The sequence below is a fragment of the Equus caballus genome, chromosome 8, assembly GCF_041296265.1.
Source record: "Equus caballus isolate H_3958 breed thoroughbred chromosome 8, TB-T2T, whole genome shotgun sequence".
NCBI classification, from domain to species: Eukaryota; Metazoa; Chordata; class Mammalia; order Perissodactyla; family Equidae; genus Equus; species Equus caballus.
Genome location: NC_091691.1, coordinates 17,579,677 through 17,598,739, shown reverse-complemented (window position 1 = coordinate 17,598,739; position 19,063 = coordinate 17,579,677). Strand labels below are relative to the sequence as shown.

Here is a 19,063-nt window from a genome sequence, read left to right as displayed (position 1 = left end):
ATCCACCTCTGCTGGCTTGTCCTCCTCTCACCTCTTAACACAAGGGTCTGTGCTGGGCCTCTTCTCTTCACTCCACACTTTCTCTTATTTATCTGATTACCTCTTAGGCTTTCAGCTATCTCTCCCAAGCTGTTAATGCCCTAAAGAAATCTCTCACAAGCTGCTTTTCTTCCTTTCACTGAAGCTGTCCTAGTTCCAGAACCTCATTACCAGTCCAAGTTCTCATTCCCAATCTCTTTCTTCCTTTAAGTCATTCTACAAACTATTGATGGAGTAATCTTTCAAAGGCTCTGATTGCATCAGTCTCTTCTATTCAGGCACCTTAAATGGCTCCCCACTACCTAACGTTTAACGTTCAAACCTCTAGGTATGTGATTTGAGGGCCTCTGATTTGCCACTGTCCCTAAGTATCCCATACTTTATTCACATTTACACTTTAGTCTGAACTAGGCTGAAAAATACATTATGTCCCATTACATCTGCTGAAAAGCTACCCAGTAATCAAGACTCAGCTCAAATTCTATCTGCAAGTTACCCCATCTCCCTGGTACAGAAGTAATTGCTTCCTTCTTCATGGATAGAAAGTACTTAACTTCTTTTGGCATTGATGCCATTCTGCCTTGCTTTTAAAAGACATGGTCTCTTTCTTTTTTTTTTTTTTGAGGAAGATTAGCCCTGAGCTAACATCTGCCGCCAATCCTGCTCTTTTTTCTGAGGAAGATTGGCCCTGAGCTAACATCCATGCCCATCTTCCTCAATTTTATATGTAGAACACCTGCCACAACATGCCTGCTAAGTAGTGCGTAGGTCCACACCCGGGATCCAGGCCTGCAAATCCTGGGCTGCCCAAGTTGCAAGCACGAACTTAACCACTGCACCACTGGGCTGGCCTCTAAAAGACATGGACATATTTTAATTCCATTAATTGAACATGACTAGCAGTAGGAATCTTATTTGTCCTCCATAGTGTCTTGAATGGAGTAGGCAGTATTGAACTCACATTATATTCCTTTAGAATTAAAAACTATTTGTCCAGGATCTGCCCTATTTCTGAAGAAAAGCTCTCAAAAACAAATTAGCTCAATGAACAATATTGTGTGTGTGGGCGGGTGCTGAATAAATGACTCAAAAGAAATCATTTCAAAGCATTTTTGCATAAAATAATTATTCCAATGAAAATAATTATAAGCAATTCTACTCCGAAGTATATACCCAAGAGAACTGAAAACGTATGTCCACACAAAAACTTGTACATGAATGTGTACAGCAGCATCATTCATAATAGCCACAACTGGAAACAACTCAAATGTCCAACAACTGATGAATGGGTAAACAAAATGTGGAATATCCATACAATGGAATATTATTCAACCATAAAAAGGAATGAAGTACTGATACATGCTACAACATGGATGACCTTTGCAAACATTATGGTAAGTGGAGAACTCAGATACAAGCTACATATTGTATGAGTCCACATATATGAAATGTCCAGAATAGGCAAATCCATAGAGACAGAAAGTAAGTTAGTAGTTGCCAGGGGATGGGGCTAATTGAGAGGGACTGCTAACAGGTACAGGGTTTCTTTTTGGGGTGATAGAAATGTTCCGTAATTAGACAGTGGTGATGATTGCACAACATTGTGAATATACTAAAAACTTAAACTGAACAATTTAAAATGATGACTTTTATGTTATGTGAATTTTACCTTAAGTAGAAAAAAGAAAAACATAATTGTGAGCTTGGTCCCCCAAATAACTCGATTTGGATTTGTGGTATAATGGAAAAGATGTCTGACCTCTGAATCAGCAAATCTAGTTTTAAGTTAATTCTGCCACTTACCAGCTGTGTGATCTCAGGCATTGCTAACTTCTCTAAGCATCTAGTTTAATTTTCTGCTTATTAGTTAAAGAAAAGACATAGCCCTATTTAGCACTAATACAAGGCTTGACATAAGTAGATACCCAGTAAATATTTATTAAACAAATAAATGAATAAAGAGTATGGTGTTACTGGTTGCATCGACAATCAAACATCAACACAAAATCCAAAGCATTAATTAGACATTTCCAAATACCCATACTTTTACATATATAAAACATTTCACACTTTAAAAGTTTTCATTTGGGTATCTTACATGCTCTTTGGCATCAATAGGAAGAAAAGCATGCATAAAAAAAGTGGGAATGTAAACTGGTACAGCCACTATGGAAAACAGTATGGAGTTTCCCCCCAAAATTGAAGATAGAACTACCATATGATCCAGCAATTCCACTTCTGTGTATATATCCAAAGAAAATGAAAACACTATCTCGAAAAGATATCTGCACTCTTATGTTCACTGCAGCATTATTTACAACAGCCAAGACATGGAAAACAATCTAAGCGTCTATCAGTGGATGAATGGATAAAGAAAATGTGGTATGTATATATATATACATACACACACACAGACGCACACACGTAATGGATTATTATTCAGCCATAAAAAAGAAGGAACTCCTGACATTTGTGACAACGTGGATGGACCTTGAGGGCATAAAGCTAAGTGAGATAAGTGAAATAAGTCTGACAGAGAAGACATACTGTATGATCTCATTATATGTGGAATCCAAAAACAACTGAACTCAAAGTTACAGAGAACAGATTGGTGGTTGCCAAAGGCAGGAAGTGGAGGGTCGGGGAAATGGGCAAAGGTGGTGGAAAGGTAAAAATTTACAGTTATAAATAAATTCTGGGGATGTAGTGTACAGCACAGTGATTATAGTTAACAATACTGTATTGCATATCTGAAAGTTGCTAAGAAACTAAATCTTAAAAGTTCTCATCCCAAGGAAAAAAATTTATAACTCTGTGAGGTAACCGATGTTAATTAAACTTACTGTGGTAATAATTTCACAATCTATACACATAGCAAATCATTATATTGTACATTTTCGACTACAATGTTATATGTCAATTACACCTCAATAAAACTGGAAAAAAATAAAGAAAGGGAAAACATTAAAAAAAAAGTTTTTGTTTGGGTGTCCTATATGCTCTTTCTTATCAGTATAAAGGAATGTATTATTTCAAAAGTCAGGAGACTCATTTAGAATTAAAGCAATAGACATCCAATTGCAGTAACAAGTGTTCTTATGTTTAAGCTTCTGAGTAGTATATATTTTGTCTTTCCTAATAGAATTCCCTAAGAGTTTTTTGAGGGCAGAGATAATATGTAATTCATTTCAATATCCCTTTACAGAGTCTAACCTTATGCATAGTAGGCACTTAATTATACTTAGGTTACTTAAAGAATTAAGTCAGAATTCTGGGTTATATAAAATTTATTGATCATATTTAATCTATGGTAATAGGATGGAAAGTTGTCAATATCAAAACCAAACCTCTCCAAGTGCAGCTGGCTATATTAAGAAAGGAAACAAAATCATATATATATACGTGATTATTTTTTTATTTTTATTTTTTTTAAAGATTGGCACCTGAGCTAACAACTGTTGCCAATCTATTTTTTTTTTCTTTCCGCTCTTTCTCCCCAAATTCCCCCAGTACATAATTGTATATTTTAGTTGTGGGTCCTTCCAGTTGTGGCATGTGGGACGCTGCCTCAACGTGGCCTGATGAGGAGTGCCATGTCCGTGCCCAGGATCCGAACCAGCGAAACCCTGGGCCGCCACAGTGGAGCACGCAAACTTAACCACAGGGCCACGGGGCCGGCCCCCGTGATTATCTATATAAATAGATAGACACACATATATATAGTTTCTTATAAAGAAAATCAAACATGTCCATCTATGACCAGTTATAAAACAGTTTTCATTTGCCTCATGTTTTTCTGTAAATGAGGTGACAGATCTGACCCAAACTGGAAAAAGATTCGGCTCCCTTCAATAACACTAGGATTGTTGTTTTGTCTTTAGATAGGCATAATGAAATAGATTTACTTTCTTTTCTTTTCCTTCAAATCAGTCAACTACCTCAGCATTATGCTAGGAACTGGGAAAGATTTAATTGTAAGATATGGTCCTTGTATGCAAAATGTTTACATCATTAGTGAAGATAAAACAGTGAATGATATAAGATACTATGCACATTTTCGTTCACTAGTTTGCAAATTTAAAAAATCACCTGGGAGTTTGCAGCAAAACAGTAAGAACTGAAATAGTTAAGGAAAAGCTTCAAACAGGAGTAAACTTTATACAGGTTCTTGAAGAAAAGGTAAAATCTGAGTAGGAAGAGAGAAGGGTAGAGGGCTTTTTGAATGAAGTAAATAATGGTACCAGAGGAGCAGACTTGAAAAAGTATGGTGTGTTTGAGAGAAAGACTGACTTCAACAGAGCAGAAAGAATGTGCCAAAGAACATAGGAAATGAAGCTGGATAAGTAGTGTGGGACAGATTAGAAAGGGCCTTGAAAGGCAGAAGAGGTTAGACTTAATGTGGTGGAAAACAGGGAACCAATGAAGCTTTCTGAAAAGGGGAGTGACAAGGTAGAAGCAGTAGCATTTAAAGAAGTAAAGAAGGTTAATCAGGATGAGTTGGAAAAAGCAGCTGGAAGTGAAAGAAGGCAATTGTGGTAATCCAGGAACGAGGTGACAAGGGCCTGCGTAGGAGAGGTGCACAGAGACAGTGTGTTTCAGCTGCAATGTGATGGGCCCTAAAACTAAGATTGGGGGTACCAGAGACAAGGAAGAGACAGACTAATCCAGGGTTTGGCTAACATGTGAAGGGGCTGTACTACAGATTAAGACCTGGAAATTTCAAACACTGGAAATATATTCACACAGCCTAAATGTTTTTCAAGTACCCTATAAGTAGTTTCATTGTTTTGTTCAGCGAGTTTATTGCAGGTCCCCCCCCCCCCCACAACTTCACATTTGCTTTGCTAACACAGCCCTATGAAAATCTGCTTACATAAAAATTAGTTGTTTCTCAATATATAAACAAAGTTAAGTGACCCATTACAGGATATGAACCCCCAGGGACTAAGATAGTGAAAACAGAAAAACATTCTTCTTTACTCAAACGTATATTTTTTTATTATCTGGTTCTGCCTCCCATCCCCTCCCCCCTGGGAAAAAACCCACAACATTTTTTTTTAGCTGATCTAAAGTCTTGAGACATACTCCTACCTTGATCTGAGAGTGATCTAGTCAGAAACAAACAAACAAACTCTTGAAAAAAATGAATTAAGAAATCAATACTTTGCCATGTTGCTTTCCTGAGTTGTGCTATCAAACTGGGAGGAAATTCTCTTAAGTGAAAAACAAAAAGAAAAATGTTACTACAGATAAATTTGTTAGATTAACTAATTTTTTGGACTAATAATTATTTAAATCTACAATGAACTCTTCTCCTGCTTCCCCTCTCCCTTTAGAATGGGTAGTACATAATGTGGTAAGAGAAGAGGCATAAATAAGACCTGTAGATTCATTCGTCTGCTCCCATGGTGCTTTCTAAATACTTCTATTATTGTTAACACTGATTCTATTATCTATACGTGACTGCATGTATTGTTTTATATCTCTTCCCAAAATTATTTTCTGGGAGAGCTGTGAATAAGAATTGAAATGTCCAAAAATAAACATATCTATTATCACTCCCTGAGCTCTTCCTTTACTACGTCTGGCCAAACTTGTGCTTTTCATGCATAATCTCATTTAATCGTCACAACAATCTTGTCAGATAGGTGCCATGATTATGCCCATTTTACAGTTGAAGAAACTGAGGCTTTGGGAGTTAAGGGATTTGTACAAGGTCACAAAGCTTAAGCTAGTAAGTGGCAGACGTGGTCATCTGATATGTTCTTGTTGATTATTAGGTTATACTGCCAACCCTGAACATACATGACTGAAACCAAAAGTAAGAGATATAAGGAATCTGGACATGCTACTCACTGTGTGAAAGAGTTAGGAAGTGGCATCAATTGTAAGAACTGTGTCAGCGACGCAAATGGATAGATTCCTCGACTCACTTCTAACCTTCCCTTATACTGAAAGCGCTGCACTCTGTCCCTGAAGGAGAGGGGACACTGCTATGAAATGGGAGTTAACTGTCCTCTCTTTTAGTAGGACACTTATATTACATTACTGTTCGATGGCATTGACAGGATCTCAATATCTCCTCAATTTGGTCACATTTTAAAAAAATGCTACCACTAAAATCAGCAAGATCAGGAATAACTAGGCTGGTTGGTGACATCAAAATGCTTGAAAAAATACTTTCTTAGTAGAATATCCAGTGACCTGAGCAACCTATGTAATTCCTACCAGTGACCCTGAAATAAACCAACATTTTAAGGAAACTTCTCAGTACATAAAGAATATTCATAAGAAGACACTTCTAAAAATAACTCTCCACTGTAATTCCCTCCTTATGCATCTGGGCAGAGATGTCATATTTCCTCCACAAAGCTTCCTTTTATGTTGCAACAGTAAGAATCTCAATTTTGAGCTGAACCAGAACAATCAAGAACTACAAACTCCTTCACAAAAGATGATTATTTTTAGTAGTATTTTACGTAAATTGTCTAAATATGATGAAATGCCTTACACTTTAACTCTGCAATACTTGTAACTAGAAAGTAAAGCAGTTATAAAGTTCTGTCTCTCCTCACTCCTCTTTTTTCTGCTAACACACGGTCTTCCACAAAAGGGTCAGTGTGATCTTTGCCGACTACAGATAAGGAATTTGACCATGGTAAACAAAAGAATAGAAGATGAAGCACATGTCAAGTAATTCAGAAGTTTAAAACTTGTCATCTGTGTATGAAACTAGCAAACAGTTTTAACTGGTTAAATAAACATGTAGAAATGAATAGGATGCAGTTAGTAACTTCCACTTTTCCCTCCTACTAGTGGTGTTTTGGCAGGCAGCCATATAATCTGCAGTAATCTGTCACTACAGTGAAGACCTACCCACTTCCTTTGCTCCACCCCCATCCAAGCTATGACTGGGATACTTCTGGAGTGCTAACATAACATTCAGACAATCATAAAAGGCCTCCCTATCTGTAAAAACTGCAATTTACATAATTTGTACTTTTATGTGTTTAACATTCATAAATCTTAAGGAAAAAAACTGTATGACATCACATTTCAAAGATTATTTGAAAGTTTTAATCTCCTTTTTTATGTATTCGAAAGAATAGAGCTCCCAAATCAGTAATATCCACTGCAATGCTTTTTGAATGAAAATACATCCTACGTATAAGACTTTAATTTACACATCTACCATGGAAAGTATTAGGAATTTGGAAGTCAGGGTTATACATATTTCATTTAAACTTTGTTCCAAGAACCTAGTGAAACTGGTAAAGAAACTATTAAGGTAGCTTTCCTGGTTTATAAAATATTTTGCATTAACTTTTTACCATACAAACTATGAGATGTTAAATAAAAAATTATCTACTTTCCTACTTCACCTAATTTCATTTTATGCACTAGAGTAGTCCCATAAATTATTACCTCATGGCTAAAATATTTTATTTTTATACTTTAATAAGTAACTACCCTTATATATTAAAACAAAAAAAATGACAAGACAAAGTAAATTTGATCAAATCTGACTTTTCTGTCTCTAAATTTGGTATTACATTCAAGAAACTGCTCTGCATTCTATCCTATTTTCCCTTTCTGTAAAAGAAGAAAAATAAGAAGTGGCCTTGTTGCTATTTAAGATCTCTAGGATGAACAGTATGCTATTTTGAGTAGCTTAATTTTGAAATACTGTTTTACAGTAATAATATTCATTAGCATAAATTGCATTTATTTAATAAAGATGGCTTCAGTATATTTAAAATTTTTGTTTAAAAGACTCTTCTGACAAGATTTTGATATTTGATTTGCTGCTCGGTATTTATCTTACTTATCCAGGAGAAATGAGAAATCAAACGATTTTTGAAAAAAATTCCCACTAATATTTATTTGTAGAATATCAAACTACAAATTAAAATAAATAGAGTATATGAATCCAGTGACTTTTGAGGTTGCTTACTCTCAGCTGGACTTTGAGCTAAAGTCATAAATAGTCACATGACATTCAAAAAAGAGTTCATTAGCAATATGTAGACAAAAACCATATTTATAATAAAACATTAAATGTAAAACAAAACACCAAGCTTACTCACAGTACATCTTCTCAAATGTATTCCTACATTTCCAATCCAACATCCTAAAGACTAAAAATTCTTTCTTTAGCTACAGCAATCAGTAAGATTGCCCGAGATGGCTTTCTTTAAAGAGCTGCCTCTTATTCACTTAGGAAAGATAAAACTCAACTGAAGTTGTAAGAACACCATGCTATCTCCCGAGAAAGGAAGTTATTATAGACACGGTTTCATAAATGAGGCTTAAAGAGAGTACTTCCTGGTCAGACAGTTAACGTCAACAGCATTTTATACAGCTTTACATTTCAACGCTTCGGAAAGTACTTTCTAAAAACTTTTCCTGATTTTTTTTCTCCAGTCCCTACAAAAGAGGAATACTTGCTCAAGCTAAGCAAGTCTTAGGTAAAAATCCATGAAATTCTATCATTGCCTACCGTTATGGTATCACGTAAATATCAGAACCGGTTATTATTATTGATAATATCACCTTTAGATTTAATTATTTTACATTTATGCACCCTCCATCTCTCTCCTCCATGTGTGCTAGAGTGAGGTTTCACGGAACACAACAGTAGAAGGTAAAGAAAGAACTTAAAGGAGGACAACTCACCAATTCCTTGATAATGAAGAAAATGCAAACAGCCATTCACATTTAAATTTTCAAATTTAAAGTTAATTCTCTTTTAAACTTACATATTAAAAAACTTCAAGAAACCCTGTACGATCCTAACAGGGAACTGCAGATAAAAACAGCGTGACCTGCGCGCTGCACATTACTATCGGTATTGCAAGCTGAAGTATTTCCTGTTACAACGCCCATTGGTTCCTACAGGTGCAAGTGCCTATGGGTGCTGCCGATTTAGCCTTCCTTTTGTAATTGAACCACTAAAGGAGATTTCAGGTTGGCACAATCAACGCTAAGAACTATTAGGGCAGAACTACTTTGGGCTAATATCAAGAGCCTCCCAAACAAGGTTGATTGTGAATTGATGATTACTTAATTCAAAAGGGCTGGAGAAAATTTATTTCAACAGACTTCCAATATTTTTCTAAGATGCACTCTTCCATTATTTTTCTAAGATGCACTGTTATTAAGAATGTATGTGACTTTACTCAACAAATATGTATTAATTGCTTTCTCTGTGCAAAGCACTGTTATAGGCACTAAGTATACACTAATGAACAAAACAAAGTCCCTGTGGTCATTCATACACTACCTGGAGACTTTTGACAATTTCATGTATAATGAAAAAACTTCCATAAAGATAGAGACTAAAGAAATTTGTATGGAAATTTGGAAAGTCAAACGTAGTGCTTATTACTAAAAAGCATTATAATTAAGGCTACCACCTTAAACCTAAAAGAACTTTTCCAAAACCTAGTACATAAAATTAGAATTCTTTACGTTTTCAATGTTTCAAAAAGGTTAGGTTTGAGGCAACGGCACATGTTCCAGCAGGGAAAAGGAAAAACTTCTCACCATGAGTCACCAGTGACTAAGTTCTTTTTAATTCAGGCTTAAAACACATTTCAAACCCAATTACTTATACATGCAGAAAACTGATAACCCCAAATTAACATCAGAAGCTTGATTTGACCAATTTTCAGGGTTAATATCAGCATCTAAGAAAAACACAAATGAAGCACTTTCAATAGAATAATGCCTCTGCCCTGAAGTTTGTTATAATTTTGGTCTTATTAGTCCTTAATGCCTATGGGCCATGTCAGCAAGCTTCCATTGGATTTCGTTACAATGAACACAGTTTTCTTAGATTTTAGTTAGATTGAGACACAATCATCTTGGATGTTGTGGTAGGAATGGCTTTTCTTTGTATTCAATAAAACAAAAATTTAGTAAATTCAAGGCTGCTCAAAAAACCCCCATAAAACCTAGAGAGTAAGTGTACAGATAAACTCTACTCTTCTAAGCTATACTTTACTTCCTCAGGATTTTACTTTCTATCTTTAAAAAAACAAAACCTTCTTTTTAGTCAACAAACTGGAGGAATTTCCAAAACTAAATTGATTTATTCAATCATTCAACAAATATTTATTGAGTACCTACTACATGCTAGGCACTGTTCTACCAGTTGGAGATACAATAATGAATAACAAAAATCTCTGCTTTCACAGAGTCTCATTTCTAGTGTAGGGATATAAGACAAACAAATTATTTGGTATGCAGAAGGTAGCACTATGGAGAAGAACGCAATTTGAAAGAAAGGGATAAAAATAAGTTTATTTGTTCACAATTGCATATATCACAAAGTAACGAACTTTAATTTGGAAGACTAGAGTATCAGAGCTCTCCCAGAATCTACCTCTGACTCAAGTGATCAATTGCTTTCTGTTGCAAATGACAATCTAATTTCATTTGTTGCTAATACCAAGAGAAAGGATAACAAAGTTCCAAAGACCTGAAGTTAGAACCCATTGCTTACAGATAAAAACATCACCTAAAGAAACAAAAATAACAAATCCCAAACACTCAAGAGTCAAAGGTCACTTTAGGGAATGTTTATCATGCGGAATATGAACATACAAGTTTCCAAATACTTGCTACCGTTGCCACTGAATTTACCAACTGTCAGGGTCAGAAGTCAATTCTTCACTTAAGAATTATCACTGCTATCTTCACTGGCAGCAATAATTATATTTAATTTTTTTTTCTTTTTTGGTGAGGAAGATTGGCCCTGAGCTAACATCTGTTGACAATCTTCCCATTTTTTTTCTCCCCAAAGCCCCAGTACATAGTTGTATATCCTGGTTGTAAATCCCTCTAGTTCTTCTATGTGGGTTGTTGCCACAGCATGGCTTGATGAGCAGTGTGTAGGTCCGCACCTAGGATCCGAACAGGTGAACCCTGGGCCACTGAAGCAAAGCACGTGAACTTAACCACTACGCCACTGGGCCGGCCCCTAAACATCATTTTTGAACCTAAAATAAGTATCTAAATTTAACATAATTCAACAAATAATTATTGAGCAGATACTAGTTGCAAGACACTTCGTTAGATGCATAAGACACTGTCCTTTTAAAATCAAGAAGATGGACATCTAGGAAGGATAAGACAAGTACAAACCCTATAATGTAATATCAGGGCGAACATTAGTGTAATAAGAAAACCTGCAAAGCAAGTACTTAGGGAATTCAAAGGAGACAGTACCAAGGAGGATGATCAGAGAAAGCCTCATAAAAGATGGCCTTAAAGGCAGGTCTGAAAAATGAGGAACAGAAAGCATTCTAGGAAAAAGAAATGGCAGGAACAAAGACCTGAAGATGGCAAATCAGTAGGTGCTTTGCCAGTAAGCAGGCTGGTCTGGTTAGATATAAATATGGATTACGGGGCAACAGGAACCTAAAAACAGGTGGATAAATCTGTAATGAATTCAGATTTACAGTACAGTAATTCAGATTCAGTACAGTGGGCCATGGGAAATTATTAAAGGTTTTGAACATGTGAGTGACAAACTCAGAGCTGCACTTTAGGGAGAATAAGACAGCAACAGCGTGTTTGGAGGGATGAAAGCGGAAAGGAGACTGGAAAACTGTCACAGCAGTCCTGCCCTAGCACCACAGTAAGGCTCTTCCCTCTTGGCCATTTGAGAGGCATAGAGTGGAAAGTGCACTGAGCTGAAAACACAGATTTAGGTCATAGTGGTCAAGTTGCCCATTGTCTGTATGACCTTGAGAAGTCACTTACCCTCACTGAGTCTCAATTTCCCTATGTGTGATCTATTAAGTATTCTTTTTGGAGTCAAGAACCATGGAATTCAGCAATTGATCACACACTGAGAGTAGACCAAAAACAGCAATAAAAAATTATTTCAAGTGATTAAAATAATAAGCAGCTACCATTTATTAAACACTTCCTATGCCTCTGTCACTGTGCTTGGTGCTTTACATAAATTGCTTCATATATTCCTTATAAGAATCCTGTGAGGTACATATTCTTATTTTACAGACGAGAGAATTGAGGCCTTAAGACTTAAGTAGCTTACCCAAGGTAAGCCAGCTGGCAAGCGACAAAGCCAAAATAGGTGCCTAGGTCTCTCTGAGTCTAAGGCTCTTTCTCCTTCCAGTGTATCATGCTGTTTCTTATATGGTAGATGAATAATGCTAACATTTGTTCTTGTGTTCCAACCAGATCGCTGTCTCTTTTAACACCTCTTTGATATACTAAAAGCCCTCAATGAGGATAAGAAACAAAGTGTAAACATAAATATAATCTACTAATTTGCTGATGACTAATTCATTCACGCATTTGATTCCCATTTATTGAACATCCTTCATACTTTGTGCCTGGTACTATGCTTGGAATGGGGGATGCAAAGATGAATAAGACCTATCTCTGCCCTCAAAGTACCCATAAGCTGGGAAAAGACAAACACAAGGAAGCAAGGAACTGGCAGAGGAGAATTTTGCACAAGACTATGGAAGCATAAAGGTACATGAAGCATAATATTGTAATTTTGTATCTCTGCTATTAAATCTTGACCTAGATAATTTAAAAAGTATATTTATGTGGTTTTGGAAATATTTGTGTATTCACACACACACACGCTTCAAAAAGTAAAGGCTAATGTTCACTACAGAATGGAAAATTGACCATAAACTATGCTTCTTTTTTGTGTGCCTACTGCCAAGACTAATAAGGTTATTAGTTTATTTAAGAAAGTATTCTGCCTTGATTAGTGCTATCTATTGTTATGGGTAAATAAAAAGTATTTGAGTTGTCATAAGCCTTGACTGCTAAGGACTTAAGCCATGTCATTAGACAGAAAGTGAAACACATAAAAATATACTGCACAGAGTCCTAGTTTGATCTGGAAATAAAAGGTTATCCCACTGCCCATCAAAAATAGTGGAAGGAAGTAAAACCGAAGTTTTTCAATTAGTGCTTTGATAACTGACTAAAATATTAAGCACAACAAAACGTACACCATGAGGTTGCTTTTGCTATCCATCATTTCACTAAGGCCAGAGGGGAAGTGAAAGGGCCCAAAACACTAGACGCCAGAGTGTAAATTCCCAGTATTAGGGGCTAACACCACATGGGCCATACCTTTGTTTACTGGGAGTAGGTTTTGCTAGGTATAAAATGTTTATTCCAAGGCATTTTCCTTCTCTCACTCATTCTGGGGATGAAAAATGTGTATTTGTGAGATGCCTGACAATGGTTAGGAGACTGATCCTTGTTAACAAATCAAGAAATGGACCCCTAAGTCATTCTGTTGCAAAATAGAAATAATTTATAAAGACTTTAAATATACTCCAATGACTCTAACAAATCTTAAGTCAGAAAAAAAATACATGAAGTTAATTTATAAAGTATTCAGGTAACTTTAACAACATATAACTGGAATTATAAAATTTATCAATTTAATTCCTATTGGTTATCATAAAATTTCTCAATAGTCGTTGTTTTTAATTTGGTACTCAGGGCTTGGAAATGAATTATATCACATTTGGTCCATTCAACATATCTATAATCATAATTAGACAGATACTTTTTTTACTATGATTTTTTTTCACTGTCTTTTTTTACTAAGCTGAATCTGAGTTTAAGAAACAGTAACAAACTTTTAGTATATCCTCACAAATAACAAAGCAAGCAATTGAATGAATGATAAAGCTAAATAATCACAAACTAAACTCCCTGTGCTGAAATGCAGTTGTACAATATCCCACAACTTAAAACGAATTTGAAACTATCCTCTCTGATTGACAGGAAACTCTCATTGAAGATCGAAAAGAAGTCTTATGAAAAGAACTCTTAGGAGAATAACAAACCACTTTTACATGGAAGCTTTCTTTCTTTCTTTCTGTCTGTCTGTCAGTCTGTTTTATTTTTGGGAGGAGGGAAGAAACAGACTGGAGGAAAAGATTATAAAGGAAAGAAGCTTTTAACTAAGACTAAAATAAAAGTACCAATATGTAGTTTTCATTCATTCTCCTAATAACTACTGAAACCAACAAATATGAACACTGGCAAGCAATGAGAACTTTTCTTCAAGTTGGCTTACACATTAAACAAAATTAGCTATCAAGGTAGACTCTGAGATAACAATGGTTTGACTGTATATGACTCAAGTGGTAAAGAAAGTGTAAAACGGGTTATTGTATTTACTGGGCAGTACTTGCATCCTGCTAAGCTAAGACTAAGACTAGTTTAAGAACTCCAAACCAAAACCAACTTACATGCTGTGGTTGCTATAACCACACATATGGAAATATAAGGCTCCCTCTTAATCTCTTCTTTTGATTATATTTTTTAGTAGAAAAGAAATAGTTTAAATGAGCATAGGTCTAATAACTTCATATATTTATAGTTTCTCATAGCATAGTTTTATTTTGTCAAACAAATGAAAATAAATTCCCACAGAATTCTTACCATCCTACCCACCCAGGAATAAACAGTTATTATAGGCCCTTCCTATCACTGAAAATTACAATGAATTGCAATGAATATTACAATGAATCTCTCTTTATCGTCTCTGGATCAATATCATAATGTAATATGGTTCAGATGACTGCTTTAGTAATCACTCAGGGGAGTATCACAACACTTTCTTTTCTTACAAGGAAATAAACTTACTGTTTTGTCATAAGAAACTACCATTTGTACCAGTCAGAAATGAGCTAACAAGTATGACAAAAGAGCCTATCTGCTCAAACGTTCCCACCACTTTGTAGAATTATCGGTACTGAGAGTCCCAATCCTTCTACAGACTATGTCCTATGTTACATGCACTACATAACGAATATACGCCCCTTGTAAACACCCTCTTGAGTTAACTGACCTGACTTTTCCTTGAATTCTACCTAGGGTTCTGGAAAAATAAACTTAGTGTCAAAAACTTACACTCAATACACCTTAAATCACAGTGCCTCATGTTTTCAGTTTGTATTTGCTACTGTTGCTCCTCTCATCTCCATAACTTCTATATCTTAGGTGAGGACTTCTAGTTGGTGGCATTTTCATAACCACATCAAGTGCCACACTTTCTGAAGCCATGTAAGAACTTTCCTGTGTCAGGGAATATCAAATAAAATCCCCAAATGGCACAGTTCCTCTACTTATTATCACCATGATAAAAATGACTTGAGGAATGTTGTTGGGATTTAAATAGGCAGTGCTGTGGAAGCCTTTTGCATTGTCTTGGGAAATAATGCAGCATTTCTTTCTTCCTCTTAGTTGAAGCTGGTCATTACTAACCATGGGCAAAGTCTTCTTCTAAGACATATTCTAAACCTGAAGCAAAGAAGATAGCTAAATAACTGCGAAATGATATTGTAATTACATTTTTCATTATTTTCCCCAAACCATCATTTTCTAAGTCTGCTTTATAAAAAAAAGAAACCAGTCGAAGAGAGAAGGTGTGAGGAGAAGCAACACACAGAGAAAAAGGGGTCAAAAAATTCAAATGCAAAACTGCTGGCACCAGCATAACAAAGAATGTGCATTCAAGAGAACATTCGAAAGGCAGGCAGGGAGGTATTAACATATCCTAAGTACTGTGAACAACTAGCGTGGTCATTAGTTTAATTTTCACACCTGTCAAAGGAGGAGGCTGCCCCCCAATTCCCACCCCCTACTGCTTTCCACTATTTGTTTTAGCATTTTAATAGACACACACCTGCCTCCCACCAGGACATACAGTGTCTGGTTTAAATAGGCTTATCTCTCTCCTTAGCTTGTCCTGGAATTATGCCTGAAGCTCAGTCCTGGTAGCTTGTAGGATGCGAAGTCTAATTGGATGGTCCTGTTAGTTTAGCGACTCCAATACTTTCAATACTTTTTCCAATACTTTTCAAACTTTAGTTTGACCTTCCCACTATCCCCCACACATCAAAGTTAAACAGCTAAACTTAGTATATAGTTCCTTTAAATCTGCATTGTAAACATTGACACTGGTGTGCTGCCAAATCTGAAAGTTTCTTAGCTCCTTGGGCTAAAATGAAAAATACAGGGTCTATCAAAATAAACATCCTAATTAATGCAAAACCTGGGTCTCCAAAAGGAGCCCTTTCCCTTTCAACTTGTTAGTGGTGGGTAGGAGCGCTCGCCAACTTTTCACGTTCTGTGAAGCTGTTAAGGTCGGGAAGCCCCTCACTTTCAGGGCATGCACGCCCAACTCAGCAACGAATGGGAAGCCAGGGGGCCAGCGGGGAGAGGACCAGCGATTCGTCTCTCTCGATCTTTCCAGATCTCTGTGCTTCTGCCAGACCCTCCGGCCCGCGCGCTCTACTTGGGAGATGTTTCATTACATAATCCTTGTTCCACCGAGTCACCCACAGAGTCACGGGGGCGCAGGCTGTCCCACACCCCACACACTGCCCTTAGGGAGATCGGCTCACCGGGGACCCTGGGAGCAGCGCGCTCCCCTCTCCTCTGGGTCCGGCGGTCCCAACTCGGCCGAGACTGCGACCCTGACCCGAGCTCCCTCGCCTCTCCCACGCAGGGCCGGGCCGCGCGTCCACTCGCACGCTCAGAAGCCCTCCTCGGGGTCCCCTCACCGTCCCAAGCCCCCTGGAGGTCCCCCATCAGACCCGCTGTCCCGGCCCCTCTCAGTCCCTTCTCCAGACTCGCTGTCCTATCCCCTCTCCGGGACCACCACTCAGCCCTGCTGTCCCGGCCACTCTCAGGGACCCCTCCCTCAGCCCTGTTGCCCTAGCCCCTCTCGGGACCACCCCCAATAAACCGCTGTCCCGGCCACTCTCGGGACCACCCTTAGATCCGCTGTCCCGGCCCCTGCTGGGGTTCCCTCTCTTCAGACTCGCTGTCCCAGCCCGTCTCGGGGTCCCCCGTCAGACCCGCTCTCCTGGCCTCTCTCGGGTCCCCCTCAGACCCGCCGTCCCGACCCCTCTCCGGGTCTCCACTCCACAGTCGGGACTGTCAGACCCGCTCCCGGAACTCCCCTCACTCGGGTCCTCGCCGACCTCACTCTGCCCAGGGTCCCCTCGCCTGGGCTCACACTGTCACCGCCCCGCGCCCCGGTGCTCTCACCTCAGACCTGCTGTCACCACCCCCGGGCCCGGCGTCGCCGCCGCCGCTTCCTCTCCCACACTTGTTCCCGAGTCGCTCTTCTGCCGCTTGTCCCCCAGAGGATCCCCGGGTCCGGTCGCTGAGGGCCCAGTGCGGCCGCGGGGAGCCTCCGCCCGCGGTCTCCGCGTCGGGTCCCACTCTCTCGCGCAGGACCCCGCCGCCGGGCGCCACACGGACCCTCCCGCGGCCGCCGCTGCTGCTGTCCGAGGTGCGGCTCCTGCCAGGGGTGGCCAATCGCACCCGACTGCGCCGAGCGCGCTCCGCCCCGCCGTCTCAGGTGCCCGCCCCCTGCCCCCGACCACGCCCCCAGCTCGGCTCCGATAGGCTCTCTACTGACCTTCCCTGATCGCGGGGCATAGGCCTGGGGCCGGATATAGGCACTTGATTGGAGGCGCCTGGGAAGCAAGAGCGGTCGATGGCGCCTAAGGATTGGCGGAGTTGACGGGAGGCGGGACGAGGCGGGGCGGGGCTTCCTCAGACGCGGAAGACCTTGCAACTTCAGTTACCCGCGGGCCCGCCTGGGGTGCGGTCAGCCTTGTTTGTGCTGCGGTGGGGTCAAAGTTCATGGCACTCCTCCCTAAGCCTTTACTTTTCTTGGGAGACTCCCAAAGGCCGAGGCCTTCTGGGACTCCCCGGGACCACCGTGCTGGAGCCTTCGAGGGGGTCCCCGTTCCCCCGCTAGACCTTGCACAGCTTTCTAAGTAATTCTGCCGTCAATTAATACAGCATTGATCTACTCAGGACTTGTAAATATTTCCTGGATTTTAACTTTTGTATCTTTGGCAAGGGAGTTGCCCTTCCTTGCATGCGTTCAACAGACGTCACTTTAATGCTGTTGGGAAAAAATAAAATCTATATATAGATGCATACTCTGCACAACTAGGTGTTCAACACTGATGGGTCACGTTCTGATAGTACAAGGATAAAGCTCTAGATGTACTGTTTGTAGGTTTTGATTATCATTGTGACAGGAGGAACAGGAACTGTGTCATAGAGGAACCCTTGTTAGCTTTAGCGAGGCTTCAGGCTATTCAACATACTCTTTTTCAGGGCAACTGTTTTAATGATTCTGTGTGAACTAATGGCCAAAGTATAATGAATTTTGTCCCAAGTGCAACCTGTGAAAACCAGAGACCCGTCTTGACCCAAGCTGAAAGATGGTGCCAGACAGGGGTCAGAGTGCATCATATTACTCAGCGCCATGCTTTCTGTTTTTGTGAAACTGGATATGTTGATTAAATCAATACTGGGAACTGAAAACTGCTTTCCTTGACCTTAAACCCCAAAGTTTATGGACCTTGACAATTTAGTGTTTTATCAAGAAATTGTTTCATTTCAGGAACACAGTTTGATCCTAGGCCTTGTCAGACGTATACAGGACTTCTCTCTCAGAAAACTCTCCATCATTAACTCCTTTGTTTTAACTTCCACTGACAAAATTTGTGTTCTAAAAACACTCTACATGTTTTCACTAGTGTTTTAAAATCATGCCCCATTTTAATTACAATGCTTGCCTTTAAAGTTTAAGATTGAGCTTGAGGGTATGCAGAGTGGGCCTGCGGAAACAGGGCTGGCAGGACTTCATTTGAGACGGGTTCTGAAGTACATGTCTCCTGAGCAGCGAGACTGAGTGCCACCTTAGGAAGGGATGCAGAGAGATTTCAAGGTGGTAAAACTTGGTTTAGAGGGAACTTGATTTTTATAGGCCTAGAGAGTCTGTCCAAAAGCATTATATTAAACAACTGTAAAGGTGGGTAAGACTAAAGTCATGCAGGGATTTTTTTTGACTAGGTACTCCTTCTCTAAAGAGTATTTATTAGTTAAGAACTCATCCTACCAACTCTGCAGTTGACAATATGAATGGAAGAAATAGGGTGAGTTTTCACCACCCAAGCGTTCAGCTGTGTCT

General features: G+C 39.0%; 1 protein-coding gene across 6 annotated transcripts in view; it reads right to left on the bottom strand.

Annotated features, from left to right (window-relative positions):
• TAOK3 (TAO kinase 3) overlaps window positions 1-17,437 on the bottom strand; it is a 169,512-nt gene extending 152,075 nt beyond the window's left edge. The window contains exons 1-2 of one of the 6 annotated variants that reach the window (XM_070220085.1): window positions 8,716-8,919; window positions 5,896-6,012 (exon numbers count right to left, since the gene is read on the bottom strand). The gene's annotated coding sequence lies outside the window, so the exon portion shown is untranslated. Of the gene's footprint in view, window positions 1-5,895; window positions 6,013-8,126; window positions 8,317-8,715; window positions 8,924-17,115 lie in introns of those variants that run through there. The other 5 variants (XM_001490500.7, XM_070220090.1, XM_005612567.4 and 2 more) reach the window with 5 other exon arrangements.
• Between the last annotated feature and the right edge of the window lie 1,626 nt (window positions 17,438-19,063).